Below are 17,902 nucleotides of genomic sequence, written 5' to 3'. Positions count from 1 at the left end.
CTATCACAACACCAGAGTCAAGTACTGGACAATACTACACATATATATACTTGTTACTACACTATCACAACACCAGAGTCAAGTACTGGACAATACTACACATATATACTTGTTACTACACTATCACAACACCAGAGTCAAGTACTGGACAATACTACACATATATACTTGTTACTACACTATCACAACACCAGAGTCAAGTACTGGACAATACTACACATATATATACTTGTTACTACACTATCACAACACCAGAGTCAAGTACTCAACAATACTACACATATATACTTGTTCCTACACTATCACAACACCAGAGTCAAGTACTGGACAATACTACACATATATATACTTGTTACTACACTATCACAACACCAGAGTCAAGTACTGGACAATACTACACATATATACTTGTTACTACACTATCACAACACCAGAGTCAAGTACTGGACAATACTACACATATATATACTTGTTACTACACTATCACAACACCAGAGTCAAGTACTGGACAATACTACACATATATACTTGTTACTACACTATCACAACACCAGAGTCAAGTACTGGACAATACTACACATATATGCTTGTTACTACACTATCACAACACCAGAGTCAAGTACTGGACAATACTACACATATATACTTGTTACTACACTATCACAACACCAGAGTCAAGTACTGGACAATACTACACATATATACTTGTTACTACACTATCACAACACCAGAGTCAAGTACTGGACAATACTAAACATATATACTTGTTACTACACTATCACAACACCATAGTCAAGTACTGGACACTACTACACATATATACTTGTTACTACACTATCACAACACCAGAGTCAAGTACTGGACAATACTACACATATATATACTTGTTACTACACTATCACAACACCAGAGTCAAGTACTGGACAATACTACATATATATATACTTGTTACTACACTATCACAACACCAGAGTCAAGTACTGGATAATACTACACATATATACTTGTTACTACACTATCACAACACCAGAGTCAAGTACTGGACAATACTACACATATATACTTGCTACTACACTATCACAACACCTGAGTCAAGTACTGGACAATACTACACATATATATACTTGTTACTACACTATCACAACACCAGAGTCAAGTACTGGACAATACTACACATATATATACTTGTTACTACACTATCACAACACCAGAGTCAAGTACTGGACAATACTACACATATATACTTTTTACTACACTATCACAACACCAGAGTCAAGTACTGGACAATACTACACATATATACTTGTTACTACACTATCACAACACCTGAGTCAAGTACTGGACAATACTACACATATATATACTTGTTACTACACTATCACAACACCAGAGTCAAGTACTGGACAATACTACACATATATACTTTTTACTACACTATCACAACACCAGAGTCAAGTACTGGACAATACTACACATATATACTTGTTACTACACTATCACAACACCAGAGTCAAGTACTGGACAATACTACACATATATATCCTTGTTACTACACTATCACAACACCAGAGTCAAGTACTGGACAATACTACACATATATACTTGTTACTAAACAATCTGCCTCCGAGGTCCGAACCCGGGACGCGAGGAAAGTGCAGACGGATGTCACGGCTCGTATTAATGCACCGGAGAGAGCGGAGTGCGATGAAACAATCTTGTTTACCATCAGCGAGATCTTCTGTAATTACACTTTAATGACAAGAGGGGAGGAGAGACACCATTAAGCCGCCGGTGATGGATTCGTGCAGACGGACCGAACGTCCCGAGGACCAGAGACCGCCTTCAGACCAGAGACCGTCTTCAGACCCTAGACCGCCTTCAGACCAGAGACCGTCTTCAGACCCGAGACCTTCTTCAGACCAGAGACCGTCTTCAGACCAGAGACCGTCTTCAGACCAGAGACCGCCTTCAGACCAGAGACCGTCTTCAGACCCGAGACCGTCTTCAGACCCGAGACCATCTTCAGACCCGAAACCGTCTTCAGACCATAGACCGTCTTCAGACCAGAGACCATCTTCAGACCAGAGACCGTCTTCAGACCCGAGACCGTCTTCAGACCCGAGACCGTCTTCAGACCCGAGACCGTCTTCAGACCAGAGACCGTCTTCAGACCCGAGACCGTCTTCAGACCCAAGACCGCCTTCAGACCAGAGACCGTCTTCAGACCCGAGACCGTCTTCAGACCCGAGACTGTCTTCAGACCAGAGACCGTCTTCAGACCCGAGACCGCCTTCAGACCAGAGACCGTCTTCAGACCAGAGACCGTCTTCAGACCAGAGACCGTCTTCAGACCCGAGACCGTCTTCAGACCCGAGACCGTCTTCAGACCAGAGACCGTCTTCAGACCAGAGACCGTCTTCAGACCCGAAACCGTCTTCAGACAAGAGACCGTCTTCAGACCCGAGACCGTCTTCAGACCCGAGACCGTCTTCAGACCAGAGACCGTCTTCAGACCAGAGACCGTCTTCAGACCAGAGACCGTCTTCAGACCCGAGACCGTCTTCAGACCAGAGACCGTCTTCAGACCAGAGACCGTCTTCAGACCAGAGACCGCCTTCAGACCAGACCTGATGACAACAGATCTGCCACAGAATGTAAATTGATGCAAGATTTTCAAGAGCGTCATCCAAGCGCGACTCAAACTCACAACTGAAGCGTAATCCCGTCCTTTCGTTCCCAGCTCCCCGGGGTCGCGGCGCAGGACTGATCAAAGCTGCGCCAAACAAGTGGTGAACGACACGAAGACAAACACGACGCGTCGAACATTCAGAGTTTGTCGTTCGGCCTCTGAGTGACTTCAGGATTTTCATGAGAAGCAGAAGCTCTACACCGAGTCTCTGGAGGACGACAGGCTTCACTCTGGAGTTATTACACCAGATACTCTCACCTCATCCGGACACTCTAGTCTCCTCCCGTCAAAAACATCCCCGTCTTACTTCAAGAGTCTTTCTACATGGTGTGCCTCTCTTACCCTATGTAGCTGGGATAGCTTGAATAATCCTGGGACCCTATAAACCCTTGTGTTGTATCAGGGTCAAGGTGACCCGGAGGCTGAAAAACAAATGTGTTTGTGACATGCCTTGTGTATAACACAAGGGGTTAAAGAAGCTACTTTCACTTCACATTTGTATATAATGACAGGTTTAAAGCTTTACAGTCGTGACTAATTACTGCTTCACTTTGTCTGGACGACCAATCAGGAGAGTCTGTGGGTGTCACATGACCAGGAACTACTTTTAGCATCAGGTCAGAGTCAGTTTTTTCTTATGAAGTACAGAAGTCTCTTGTTTATTGCAGTAGTTATATTTTAAATACAACCTTGGAATTAAAAACAATTAAAAAACCTCGAAGATGAATGAATATTTCATTTCTTTAATTGTTTAAATGAACATTTATTTCAACTCAAACTCTACTCAGCCTGAGGCTCAACAACCTCTCAGTAACAATGACCTGAACTGCTCCCGTAATGCTTTGCCGCCCAGCCAACCAATCACAGCTGTCGGTGACTTAGACATAGAATGCATCATTTAAATACAGTATCGTATCGACCAATCAGCCGTCACTAAATAGAGCAGTGTGTAGAAAGGCATCATGGGAGTTTGCACCATAAGTGAGGAAAATGTTCATAAATGTAAATATGAAGAAGGTTCGATGTCGACTCTTTGAAGTAAACGGAAGAAAAAACATTTGCTTTGATTTATCATCAAATATTCATGTTGCATTTAGCAACGGAGCAACAGAAGGTCACTGACAAGTTGCAGTTACACTCTGCTGACACAATGTTTTCAATCTTGTGTATCAATGCTTTCAGAGAACGAATGATAAGAAACAAACGTTCTTTCGATTACCTCCAGGGTCGTGACGCTCAAAACAGTTTCAAATCATCTGAAGAACGTTCTACTAATAAGCTGTGAAGGTCCCTGAAGCTCTCGCGACCCCTTCAATGACCGTCGTGACGGAGTTTTGCTCGATTGACGACCTGAGCGTTTAATAATTCAATCAAAATAATCAGAATCTGTTCGACGTCTGAGAGGAAAACGAGTGAAACAACGATCGTCAGACGGGATTCAAACCCTTGGTTTGTGAAGTAGAACCGAGTACTTTTACAGCTCAGAGCTCATCTTTACAGTACTTACAGTACTTTAATAATACTTCATTGGTCACCGACTCCACCAACATCAAGGTCATCTGTCCAACGTCTCCTGATCTTCACTGATGGACTCTTTTTACGCGTGTCTTCAGACAGAAAACACGAGTCGAGTATCAGATAAAGTGGTTTAAACACGTCAAGTAAAAAACCTGCAGCGACTTTTATCCAAAAGTGTTTCTGTCGTCGCTGGAAACACAAAGAAAACAAAAGACTTTCACAGCAACAGTGACTGTGTTTCTGATAAACTACAGCAAGACATTTAAATCTGAACGAAATAAGAAAACACACAAAATAAGTGATAGAAAAACATAAACACACTTTGAATATTAACTTTAATCAAAGAGCGAAAGACTCTTAAGTGTAATTCTGATGAGTCGTGTTTTTTAATAAATCAAAGTAATTTATAACAAATAAATGTCATTATTAAGTGATTATATGTTAAAATCTTAAATATTATCAGCTGTTTAACCAGTTATTTGAATAAATAAAGAATAATGATGAATACAATTAGAAGAAATTACTTTAGAAACTAGAAAATTTGATTAATTTTGAATTTTAATAATAAAATACTTTTTTTTAATTTCTGTTCCGACTGTATTTATAAGTTAAATATGTTCTCATCTGTATAGATGTTGTTCAGAGACAAATACGTTTTGTATTCATGATCTTATTTTGATGAACCTGCCAGGAGTTGCTGGTGCGAGTCCCGGCTGTGACCCGTGTTACCCGCGGTGCCTTCAGGGCGTCGAGTCGCGTCGGTAATTACAGCTTCACTGAAACCTCGTATCAATTACACGTCTTTTAACTCGACGTCTATATTTAATCTGCGTCGCTCACCTCGCGATGTTCCAAATATTGTCCTGATGGAGGGTTTTGTGTTCGCGTCCCGCGGTCGACATGTTTCATTCATTCCGAGGCGCGTCAGAGAGAGATCATGTTCTCGGCTGGTCTCCGGAGCGTCTCCGGAGCGTCTCTAGAGCGTCTCCAGAGCGTCTCTAGAGCGTCTCTAGAGCGTCTCCAGAGCGTCTCTAGAGCGTCTCCGTAGCGTCTCCAGAGCGTCTCCAGGGCGTCTCTAGAGCGTCTCCAGAGCGTCTCCAGAGCGTCTCCAGAGCGTCTCCAGAGCGTCTCTAGAGCGTCTCTAGAGTGTCTCCAGAGCGTCTCCGTAGCGTCTCCAGAGCGTCTCCAGGGCGTCTCTAGAGCGTCTCCGGAGTGTCTCTAGAGCGTCTCCGGAGTGTCTCTAGAGCGTCTCTAGAGCGTCTCCAGAGCGTCTCTAGAGCGTCTCCAGAGCGTCTCTAGAGCGTCTCTAGAGCGTCTCCAGAGCGTCTCTAGAGCGTCTCTAGAGCGTCTCCAGAGCGTCTCTAGAGCGTCTCCAGAGCGTCTCTAGAGCGTCTCTAGAGCGTCTCCAGAGCGTCTCTAGAGCGTCTCCAGAGCGTCTCCAGAGCGTCTCTAGAGCGTCTCCAGAGAGTCTCCAGAGCGTCTCCAGAGCGTCTCCAGAGCATCTCCAGAGCGTCTCCAGAGCGTCTCCAGAGCATCTCCAGAGCGTCTCCAGAGCGTCTCTAGAGCGTCTCCAGAGAGTCTCCAGAGCGTCTCCAGAGCGTCTCCAGAGCATCTCCAGAGCGTCTCTAGAGCGTCTCTAGAGCGTCTCTAGAGCGTCTCTAGAGCGTCTCCAGAGCGTCTCTAGAGCGTCTCCGGAGCGTCTCCAGAGAGTCTCCAGAGCGTCTCCAGAGCGTCTCCAGAGCGTCTCCAGAGCGTCTCCAGAGCGTCTCCAGAGCGTCTCCAGAGCGTCTCCAGAGCATCTCCAGAGCGTCTCTAGAGCGTCTCTAGAGCGTCTCTAGAGCGTCTCTAGAGCGTCTCCAGAGCGTCTCTAGAGCGTCTCCGGAGCGTCTCCAGAGAGTCTCCAGAGCGTCTCCAGAGCGTCTCCAGAGCGTCTCCAGAGCGTCTCCAGAGTGTCTCCAGAGCGTCTCCAGAGCGTCTCCAGAGCGTCTCCAGAGCGTCTCCAGAGCGTCTCTAGAGCGTCTCCAGAGCGTCTCCAGAGCGTCTCCAGAGCGTCTCCAGAGCGTCTCTGCGCTGGCGCTGATAACAAGAAGCGGCGCCTGAAGGAGGCTCCATGGCTGCTATCATGGCGCCGAGGCCTCGTGTCGGCGACGCCCCCGACACGCGTGGACTCGTCGTACACTTAGACTTGACTTCAGATACGACAACAGATCTGGAGATGATCATGTGACCCCAGGACAGCACTAGAGTCGTCACGATACTCACTCAGTTTTTCAAATGTTGTTCACTTTTATTGAAAAGTTGTTCATTTCTTCAAGCATTCATTATTTTTAATTTAAACATGGAATTCAACAATTTGTCTATTAAAAAGGTTTCATTTGTTTATTAATTAATAATTTAATTTAAAAAATCGAATATATTGATGAGTAATATTTTAATGAATTTATTAAAAGTATATATTTTACACAGAGTTCTAATTCAAAAACACATTTTCTAAATTGAATATTTTCGTTATTCGTAGTGTTTTAAATTCAATATATAAATGTCAGTACAATAGAGTCACTAAACCAACAGATCACAGAGATACTGGATCGTGATTGGTTGAAAGTTTGATCAGTATCTCTGAGATCTGTTGGTTTAGTGACTCTATTATACTGACATTTATATATTGAATTTAAAACACTACGAATAACGAAAATATTCAATTAATAATAGTGTTATTTTATTGTTATTATTGTTATCTATGATAAGAAGAAAAGTTTATTCGTCAAGATGAATTTTCTACCGACATTCGACTTCATCAGACAAGGAAAGCTGAGCTAATGGCTACAATAAGACGTTTGCTAAAACAAGAAATGTTTAAAATATAAATCTAACAAAATCATCACTGACTTTTTCTTCTGACGAAGCAAGTGTTTGTAGTTATTATCAGTGAAGATGTTTCGTGAAACAATAACATTATTAATTATTAATATCCTTAATTAATAATTATTAATTTAAATAGTAGTGACTGATATATAAAAAAGAAAAATTATAATAATAATAAATAAAAAAAATAAAAATAAAAATAAAAATAAAAATAATAATAATGTCTTCCTGTGAGTTTATATTTATTTTCTTATATTAATTTGTTAAAAAAAACATTTTATTGATGTTTAAAAGTTTCCATTTATCCTTTAAAACACATTTTTTATAAAAACGAAATAAATGAGTAAAAGAGTAAAAATGTTAATTGTTCCCTCAGACGTCTTCCTCCTGGAACCGTCGACCCTGGAAGGGTCTGAAAGAAAACACACACAGTTGTGTAACGTCTCGACAATCCCATCTCAGTGTCAAACACCAAAAACGGTCCAGATTACAAGTGATTGATGGATCATTTACGCGACGATCTGGAGTTAAATCTGACGTAGGATTAGAACTCATGACTTCAGACAACGATCCATGATCTTCTCTGACCTCGTGACTCTTAATCTGGAGAATCATCTGCAGCGTTGAGTCGAGTGTTTGGATTCAAGGAGTTACAACTAGACTGTAATATTCCTCTAACTCTCCTCCTCGTCACCACCAGTACAATCCCAGCTATTTTGGAAGGAGACATAGGAGACCCTGGAAAGGATCCCGGTCCATCTCAGAACATAAAGACAGACAGCCGCTCGCACGTATGCTCGTCCTCCGTCACATTTAGGGAGGAAACCAGAGTTCTCAGAAGAAACTCAAACAAAACCAGTTGCTGCGAGTGGATTCGAACCTTCAACCTTCTTCATCAACTAGAAAATAAACAGTTTGTGACGTCAGTGGACATTGAATCCTCGTGTTGTAGATTCTCATCACGAGTCGATTCAAACCATAAAAGTATGTTTTGAAAGGATATTTATAATAAAAGCACTTGTTTTTTAGAAAAGTAGACACTAGCTCATCAGTCACTGGTCAGTTGGAAAATTTTTCATGAAATTCTATTAAAACATTTGTTTTCTTAAACTATTTTTTACATTTGTGTATTTTTCTCAATGTTTTCATTGATGAAACTATTCTTTAAAATAACTGTCAAGGTCATTCAGGAAGACGTCGAGCTTCAGAAATATAGAATCGTTCCATCGATTTGAATCTATCGGGTCCTTGGTTCAAATCCCAGAACATTTTTCGTGTTACTTTGTTGGGAGTAAATCGACAAAAGTGCATTGAAATGAATTCAATCGATGAAACGATCCAGACTTTCAGCACAAACTGAGATTTGAGTGACAGATGAGAGACAGACGGAGGTGAAGAAGAGAGTGCAGGCAGGACGGAACACAAGACCTGAAGAGAGAATATGTTCCTTATTCACGATGATTAATATAGTAGTAAAGATGTATCCGATGACAGTGAGTAAGTAAGTAGGAAATATTTATAGAGCTTTTCCAGACCAGGGTCACAAAGCGCTTAAACAATCAAAACAATACTCAATAAAGTATATACTTTAAAGATCAAGATAAAACTGAGAACAACACAAGAGTTGTGAGCTGAGAGTGTAGAAGATCAGAGCATGTCGAGAAGTTTGTAGTAAAAGCGAGGGAAGAAAGAGGTGTGGAGAGGAGATAAAGACGACATACAACCATCTAGAGCTGAGCTAAGACGCTACGACCTCAAACGCTAAAACAACAACGTTCCTGAACAAAGCTCGGAATTCTTCCTTTAAATATCATTTTTTAGAACCTGAAACTTTCATTTCATTTTCTCCCTTTTTTTGCCGACGACATCGTTTTTCTTCTTTTCCGACGAAAGCAGTCGTTTTGAGATTCAAGTCGAGCCTCGTTTTCTTGAATTATTCACTCGGTTTGAAAAATACATACGATGACGGGACGTGACCATATAAGGACGTCGAATTACTATCAATCCAGGAAACAGTTTCCAGCCAAGATGTTGTTGTTGTTGTTGTTGTTGTTGTTGTTGTACTTTATAAAAGAACCAAACGCGACCCTGTGAGGCTCAAACGTTGAGCTAAGAAGCTACAAAACATCTCAACGAAACGTGTCTTCGTCGAGGAAACGTTTCCCTGACGGACGAGAAATGTGTGTCTAATAATCCTCGTGTATTATTTAAACTTTCAACATTTTGAAACTTGACTCGTCGTGACGCCGTTTAAAGGTTCGTTCGCTGCTGAAACTCTGGATGCTTCTCGTGGAAGATTCACTACTTCATAAAAGATGGTTCTCACGAGTCAAAGCTTCTTAATCTCAGTTGACGTTCACACAAAACCATCCCTCGCTGCTAGAAGTAGATCCACTGGTTCATCTCTGGCTTCACCTCGACTTCATGTTTAAATGACCATTAAAGTCTCATGTGTTTCTGCAGCTATGGAGCTCCATGACATCCATAGAAACTCATGTAAACATCTCAGATAATAAGAGAGCAGCCACAGGTGAATATTCATGTCGCCTTTTCTTTATTGTAACTCTCATAGAAAATACCTGCAAAGAGGAAAATGTCTTTTCATCCTCGAGGAGCAACAAAAAAACCCCCAAGAATCAAAACTCTTTACGTCCACCTACGAGTGTGAAAAAAAAGACGGTACCATCCGGTCCAAACCTGGAGCCACACGCAAAAGGAGGTGAAAAAAACGTCTTGAAAAGAAAACAAACAAACAGCAGCTGCAAGAAAAGTACCAGTTAAAACGTCAGCGGGTTCTGAAAAATGAGCCGCGAGAAGATGAAGTAAAACATGTCGGAGACGAACCGACGCATCAAAATGACAAAACTGTGCAAACAACAGCGCAAAACGCAAACCAAAGCAAACAGCAACAGCAAAAGTCGACACAAACAAAAAAAGGGTTAAAAAAAAAAGAGAAAAATAATAATTCAAAATGTGTCAAAACCACCGTTTGTGTGAAAAATCCTAAACCCAAAAGCCTGAGTCAGAACCTTGGAAACTTGAATTGTGCACGAGAAGAAAAACCACAGCAATGCTCAATGCAAACAGCAGCCAAAGGAGGAAAAATAAAGAAGAAAAAAAACAGGAGAGGGGCAATCGAAAAGACCAAAAATAAAAAAAAAGAACGCTTACAAAAAAAGCGAGTGTAAATGTACTCACCGCGCGGGAGTAAAAGGTTGCAACAAAAATGTGCGAAAAGACAGAATGGCGCTGAGAAGATGCGGAGGTTCGTTCGTCTCGGCTCCGGTCACGTGACTGATCCAGCTGATGCTGCCTCTCTCCTCCTCCTCCTCCCTTTCCCCTCCTCTCTCTCCTCGCTCCGTGGAAGAGGTAGAACGCGGAGGTAGTTCCTGATGGTTCCTCGCTCTCGCTTCTTCTGCTCGCGCGTCTCAACTCTCCAGGTTTTTGTGCTGCTGGTCGTGACGCGGTGCTGATGCTGCGGTGACGTCAGAGCTCACGCAGTGATGTCATAGACTGTTGGCCGTGTGGGTCTTGTCAGAGCGAGAGTGTCAATAAAGGTTGTTTGGGATTCTGTTGATTTTTAAATCAACTTTACAGTTAATCTCAATAATTATAATGATTATTTTTGCATATGAAAATGAAATGAAATCATCGCTAGTTTATGTGATATCAATTCTTAACTAATACAATAATAATCTTTATAATGCTTTTATATTTATCTATTGTTTGCATTTATTTGTTTTGTACTAATGACCCTCTCTCTGTTTACTTATTATAATTTATTTATTTTATCTCTATCTATGGAAGCATTTTTGTTGATATTATTTATTAAAAAAAAGTTACTACTGAATTAAAAAAAATACTTCAAACCCCTTTTTCTTTTGATCAAAAACGTAATTTTGATTGAAATTACTTTTCTTATTGAAAAAATATATATTTTTAATTGAAGTTACTATTTGTTTAATTGTAAAGTAAAACAAAACAAAAAATCTACCTCCATGTTTATGTATGTATTTCGATTTCGATTTTTTTTCTCCATCTTTTATAATAATTTTCATTTACTCAATTGACTTTTGCAATATTTTTGCTGCGGTGATAGTTTTTCATGTTTATTGTTATATTTATTTATCCAACTGTGGACTTTTGCCTCAAAACTGTGTGAATTGAGTGATTATTTGATTTATTGTCATGTAAAGGGTTTTTGTTAAAAATATGTTTTTTTCTCAGTCCTTTTTTTTGTGTCTTTGTCTCTTGTTGCTTCAAAGTTCATTTAAATTCTTGTTATCGAAAGGTTCATGAACTTTTACTTTTTATTCATTTGTACAATTTTTATCCAACAATTGATGAAACATTATTTATTTACTTACAATTCAGTTCATATGTCACAGTTTGTATCATTTACATTTTCTTCCTTCACTTAAATATTTTACAATAAATAAATCTGAATTAAATTCATCTTTAGAACATGCAAAACAGTTTCATCTGGAAAATAATAAACTACTATCAACACATCACTACCATCCAGTGGACTCTGAAGATAATGACACTGTTTCATGAAGCTTCATCAACACATCACTACCATCCAGTGGACTCTGAAGATAATGACACTGTTTCATGAAGCTTTATCAACACATCATTACCATCTAGTGGACTCTGAAGATAATGACACTGTTTCATGAAGCTTCATCAACACATCACTACCATCCAGTGGACTCTGAAGATAATGACACTGTTTCATGAAGCTTCATCGACACATCACTACCATCTAGTGGACTCTGAAGATAATGACACTGTTTCATGAAGCTTCATCAACACATCACTACCATCTAGTGGACTCTGAAGATAATGACACTGTTTCATGAAGCTTCATCAACACATCACTACCATCGAGTGGACTCTGAAGATAATGACACTGTTTCATGAAGCTTCATCAACACATCACTACCATCTAGTGGACCCTGAAGATAATGACACTGTTTCATGAAGCTTCATCAACACATAACTACCATCTAGTGGACTCTGAAGATAATGACACTGTTTCATGAAGCTTCATCAACACATCACTACCATCCAGTGGACTCTGAAGATAATGACACTGTTTCATGAAGCTTTATCAACACATCATTACCATCTAGTGGACTCTGAAGATAATGACACTGTTTCATGAAGCTTCATCAACACATCACTACCATCCAGTGGACTCTGAAGATAATGACACTGTTTCATGAAGCTTTATCAACACATCACTACCATCGAGTGGACTCTGAAGATAATGACACTGTTTCATGAAGCTTCATCAACACATCACTACCATCTAGTGGACCCTGAAGATAATGACACTGTTTCATGAAGCTTCATCAACACATAACTACCATCTAGTGGACTCTGAAGATAATGACACTGTTTCATGAAGCTTTATCAACACATCACTACCATCTAGTGGAGTCTGAAGATAATGACACTGTTTCATGAAGCTTCATCAACACATAACTACCATCTAGTGGACTCTGAAGATAATGACACTGTTTCATGAAGCTTCATCAACACATCACTACCATCTAGTGGAGTCTGAAGATAATGACACTGTTTCATGAAGCTTCATCAACACATCACTACCATCCAGTGGACTCTGAAGATAATGACACTGTTTCATGAAGCTTTATCAACACATCACTACCATCTAGTGGACTCTGAAGATAATGACACTGTTTCATGAAGCTTCATCAACACATCACTACCATCCAGTGGACTCTGAAGATAATGACACTGTTTCATGAAGCCTCATCAACACATCACTACCATCTAGTGGACTCTGAAGATAATGACACTGTTTCATGAAGCTTCATCAACACATCACTACCATCCAGTGGACTCTGAAGATAATGACACTGTTTCATGAAGCTTCATCAACACATCACTACCATCCAGTGGACTCTGAAGATAATGACACTGTTTCATGAAGCTTCATCAACACATCACTACCATCTAGTGGACTCTGAAGATAATGACACTGTTTCATGAAGCTTTATCAACACATCACTACCATCTAGTGGAGTTTGAAGATAATGACACTGTTTCATGAAGCTTCATCAACACATCACTACCATCTAGTGGACTCTGAAGATAATGACACTGTTTCATGAAGCTTTATCAACACATCACTACCATCTAGTGGAGTCTGAAGATAATGACACTGTTTCATGAAGCTTCATCAACACATCACTACCATCCAGTGAACTCTGAAGATAATGACACTGTTTCATGAAGCTTTATCAACACATCACTACCATCTAGTGGACTCTGAAGATAATGACACTGTTTCATGAAGCTTCATCAACACATCACTACCATCCAGTGGACTCTGAAGATAATGACACTGTTTCATGAAGCTTCATCAACACATCACTACCACCCAGTGGACTCTGAAGATAATGACACTGTTTCATGAAGCTTTATCAACACATCACTACCATCTAGTGGACTCTGAAGATAATGACACTGTTTCATGAAGCTTTATCAACACATCACTACCATCTAGTGGAGTCTGAAGATAATGACACTGTTTCATGAAGCTTCATCAACACATCACTACCATCCAGTGGACTCTGAAGATAATGACACTGTTTCATGAAGCTTTATCAACACATCACTACCATCTAGTGGACTCTGAAGATAATGACACTGTTTCATGAAGCTTCATCAACACATCACTACCATCCAGTGGACTCTGAAGATAATGACACTGTTTCATGAAGCTTTATCAACACATCACTACCATCCAGTGGACTCTGAAGATAATGACACTGTTTCATGAAGCCTCATCAACACATCACTACCATCTAGTGGACTCTGAAGATAATGACACTGTTTCATGAAGCTTCATCAACACATCACTACCATCCAGTGGACTCTGAAGATAATGACACTGTTTCATGAAGCTTCATCAACACATCACTACCATCTAGTGGACTCTGAAGATAATGACACTGTTTCATGAAGCTTCATCGACACATCACTACCATCTAGAGGACTCTGAAGATAATGACACTGTTTCATGAAGCTTCATCAACACATCACTACCATCTAGTGGACTCTGAAGATAACGACACTGTTTCATGAAGCTTCATCTACCTATCACTACCATCTAGTGGACTCTGAAGATAATGACACTGTTTCATGAAGCTTCATCAACACATCACTACCATCCAGTGGACTCTGAAGATAATGACACTGTTTCATGAAGCTTCATCAACACATCACTACCATCTAGTGGACTCTGAAGATAATGACACTGTTTCATGAAGCTTCATCAACACATCACTACCATCTAGTGGACTCTGAAGATAATGACACTGTTTCATGAAGCTTCATCAACACATCACTACCATCTAGTGGACTCTGAAGATAATGACACTGTTTCATGAAGCTTCATCAACACATCACTACCATCCAGTGGACTCTGAAGATAATGACACTGTTTCATGAAGCTTCATCAACACATCACTACCATCCAGTGGACTCTGAAGATAATGACACTGTTTCATGAAGCCTCATCAATACATCACTACCATCTAGTGGTAGCATGCTAACAGTCATGACTGCAACCAACCATCGACTAAAGAGAAGTTCACACAAATTAATAAAAGTCACTCATCAATACCTGATGAACTTGTAGTTCAGTCTTCATGCTTTACTTCATGTTTACTTCCTGTTCCTTTAAAAGGTTATTGACTGAGAACTTTCTGTTTAATTTTCAAAAAAAATGTTCTAAATATTCAACGTTACTGGCTTGATAAAAAACATTTGATGACTGTGGACATCCAGCTACCCGGGGCGAGAGGCAGATGTCACCCATTCATTATTTATCTCATTCATCATAACCTCAGCATCTCGTGTTCTCTTCACTGAAACATCTTCTTCCGACCAACAGACGAACCTTCATCTCCGTGTGAACAGGATTCAAAGTGTCGCGGCCGGACCGGGAGCTCTCCGTGGTGCTGAAACCCTTCCTGGGAGAAGTAGAAAGACACTCAGCCGTGAGGATTCTGTCTCTTTGTTCAACTCTTTCGCTCGCGTGTCCGTGGGAGGATGAATGACGAGAGCAGACGAGGGGGAACCTCCAAACTCAAGTGGACTCAGGGGTTCAGCAGCTGCCGGAACAGTTGGAGAGACAAAAGAGTCTGGTTTATGAAAGAAGATCAAATTGAATCAACAACTACACTATTTTCAGGTTGATTTCCATCCTGGTGGACAATAATAATAATGAATATCTTTTTATTTCTTTGGACGACGTTGGACTCACTCGCCAGCATGAGATGATCTGTGAGTCGAGCCACACACTGAAGCCGCTTCAGCGCGAGACGACAGTAGCATCAACGGCGTTAAAAAGTCTAGTTTTACAAAGAAGTAAATGAATAGTTTGCCATAAAAAAAGTTCAGGGGTCTTTAAACTTTTTTACATCATGGACGTGTTAAATGTTGCCATTATTAGACCTTCAGAGAGAAACTGTTCAAATAAAATGGTACAACCTGAATATAACCAAAAGTTAAATCTATAAAAATGTATTTCACTTTAACAATGAATCAGCAGAAGCGCCGAGCTGGTGTTTCTGCAACAACACGACACATACAGTTTGTGTACTTTTACTTGTTTTTAGTAAACTTGACCGACGTGTGTTTGCTTGTCAAGAGTGTGTTGATATTTATCACGATATAAGGATACTGCATATAGTGTACAGTGATAGTGTAGTAACAAGTATATATGTGTAGTATTGTCCAGTACTTGACTCTGGTGTTGTGATAGTGTAGTAACAAGTATATATGTGTAGTTTTGTCCAGTACTTGACTCTGGTGTTGTGATAGTGTAGTAACAAGTATATATTTGTAGTATTGTCCAGTACTTGACTCTGGTGTTGTGATGGTGTAGTAACAAGTATATATGTGTAGTATTGTCCATTACTTGACTCTGGTGTTGTGATAGTGTAGTAACAAGTATATATGTGTAGTATTGTCCAGTACTTGACTCTGGTGTTGTGATAGTGTAGTAACAAATATATATGTGTAGTATTGTCCAGTACTTGACTCTGGTGTTGTGATAGTGTAGTAACAAGTATATATTTGTAGTATTGTCCAGTACTTGACTCTGGTGTTGTAATAGTGTAGTAACAAGTATATATTTGTAGTATTGTCCAGTACTTGACTCTGGTGTTGTGATAGTGTATTAACAAGTATATATGTGTAGTATTGTCCAGTACTTGACTCTGGTGTTGTGATAGTGTAGTAACAAGTATATATGTGTAGTATTGTCCAGTACTTGACTCTGGTGTTGTGATAGTGTAGTAACAAGTATATATGTGTAGTATTGTCCAGTACTTGACTCTGGTGTTGTGATAGTGTAGTAACAAGTATATATGTGTAGTATTGTCCAGTACTTGACTCTGGTGTTCTGATAGTGTAGTAACAAGTATATATGTGTAGTATTGTCCAGTACTTGACTCTGGTGTTGTGATAGTGTAGTAACAAGTATATATATGTGTAGTATTGTCCAGTACTTGACTCTGGTGTTGTGATAGTGTAGTAACAAGTATATATGTGTAGTATTGTCCAGTACTTGACTCTGGTGTTGTGATAGTGTAGTAACAAGTATATATGTGTAGTATTGTCCAGTACTTGACTCTGGTGTTGTGATAGTGTAGTAACAAGTATATATGTGTAGTATTGTCCAGTACTTGACTCTGGTGTTGTGATAGTGTAGTAACAAGGATATATGTGTAGTATTGTCCAGTACTTGACTCTGGTGTTGTGATAGTGTAGTAACAAGTATATATGTGTAGTATTGTCCAGTACTTGACTCTGGTGTTGTAGTATTTACAAACCACATGACTCTTGACAAAGTCGTAACTGCTTTCATTTGTTTTAAAACCAAAATATGTCCAAATATCAGCTTTAAAAGCTGGACTCACTGTATCCTCTCGTCCTCAGTCACCACCAGGACCCACAGGATTTAATTATTCAGACAAAAATCATTTTATACAATGTTTCATAACTTTCATACATTATAACTTCGTCACATGAGTCGGAGCGTAGGAAGTGAATACAAAGCCTCGCAGACCAGGCTCATGAACATCCACTGAAGGAATAGAACCAGCAGCCCTTGGACAAGGTTTCTATCTATGTGTCTGAAAAGCAGGTCGTAAGTCTCGACCCAATGATCAGGGACCGGAAAAGGAAGCAGCTGTTAGTTTTCTTTTGTTAGAATTCTGTGACGTCCATGTTGTTCATGACTAATCCATACATCGCCATGTATGTTATGTATAACATTATATATCAGAATGTACAATGGAAAATTATTTTTAAATGTTTTATTTGATTTATTAGTTTAATTATGTATGTAATAAAATACAGTTTTTTTTATTCATTTAATAATTTAATTCATAATTTTTATTATCATTATTACATTTTTTACTCTTAGAGCTTAATATTGTTATTTAAATAACCGAAAAATAAGTTTTTCTAAATTGAATATTTTCTTATTGGTATACTTTCAAATTCAACATACAATTGTTGTACCAACATGTAAACCAATATTTTTTTTAATTAAATTGAAAAAAATCAACGAAATAAAAAATAAAAAAAGAATTTCAAAGAAGGATTATAGGAATTATGATGATATTAAACTGTAATATTTCAAATTCAATTAAAATACATTTTATAATCAGAGCCAGGTATTTGCTTAGGTACATAAAACCTAAAAGAATCATTTTGAAAATTAAAAAAACATACAATTACTCAATTATTGGAAAAAAAACAACAATCAAATGCTTGAAAGAA

At 39.4% G+C, this 17,902-nt stretch overlaps 1 protein-coding gene across 3 annotated transcripts in view; it reads right to left on the bottom strand.

Moving 5' to 3' along the window:
- The window catches only part of ralylb (RALY RNA binding protein like b), a 197,881-nt gene extending 187,426 nt beyond the window's left edge, over positions 1-10,455 (bottom strand). For 2 of the 3 annotated variants that reach the window (XM_087790264.1, XM_087790267.1), the window contains exon 1: positions 9,652-10,256. The gene's annotated coding sequence lies outside the window, so the exon portion shown is untranslated. The other variant, XM_087790265.1, reaches the window with a different exon arrangement.
- Between the last annotated feature and the right edge of the window lie 7,447 nt (positions 10,456-17,902).

Source organism: Callionymus lyra, chromosome 4 (assembly GCF_982586985.1).
Source record: "Callionymus lyra chromosome 4, fCalLyr1.hap1.1, whole genome shotgun sequence".
Lineage (NCBI taxonomy): Eukaryota > Metazoa > Chordata > Actinopteri > Syngnathiformes > Callionymidae > Callionymus > Callionymus lyra.
This window is presented reverse-complemented; position numbering and strand designations above follow the sequence as displayed.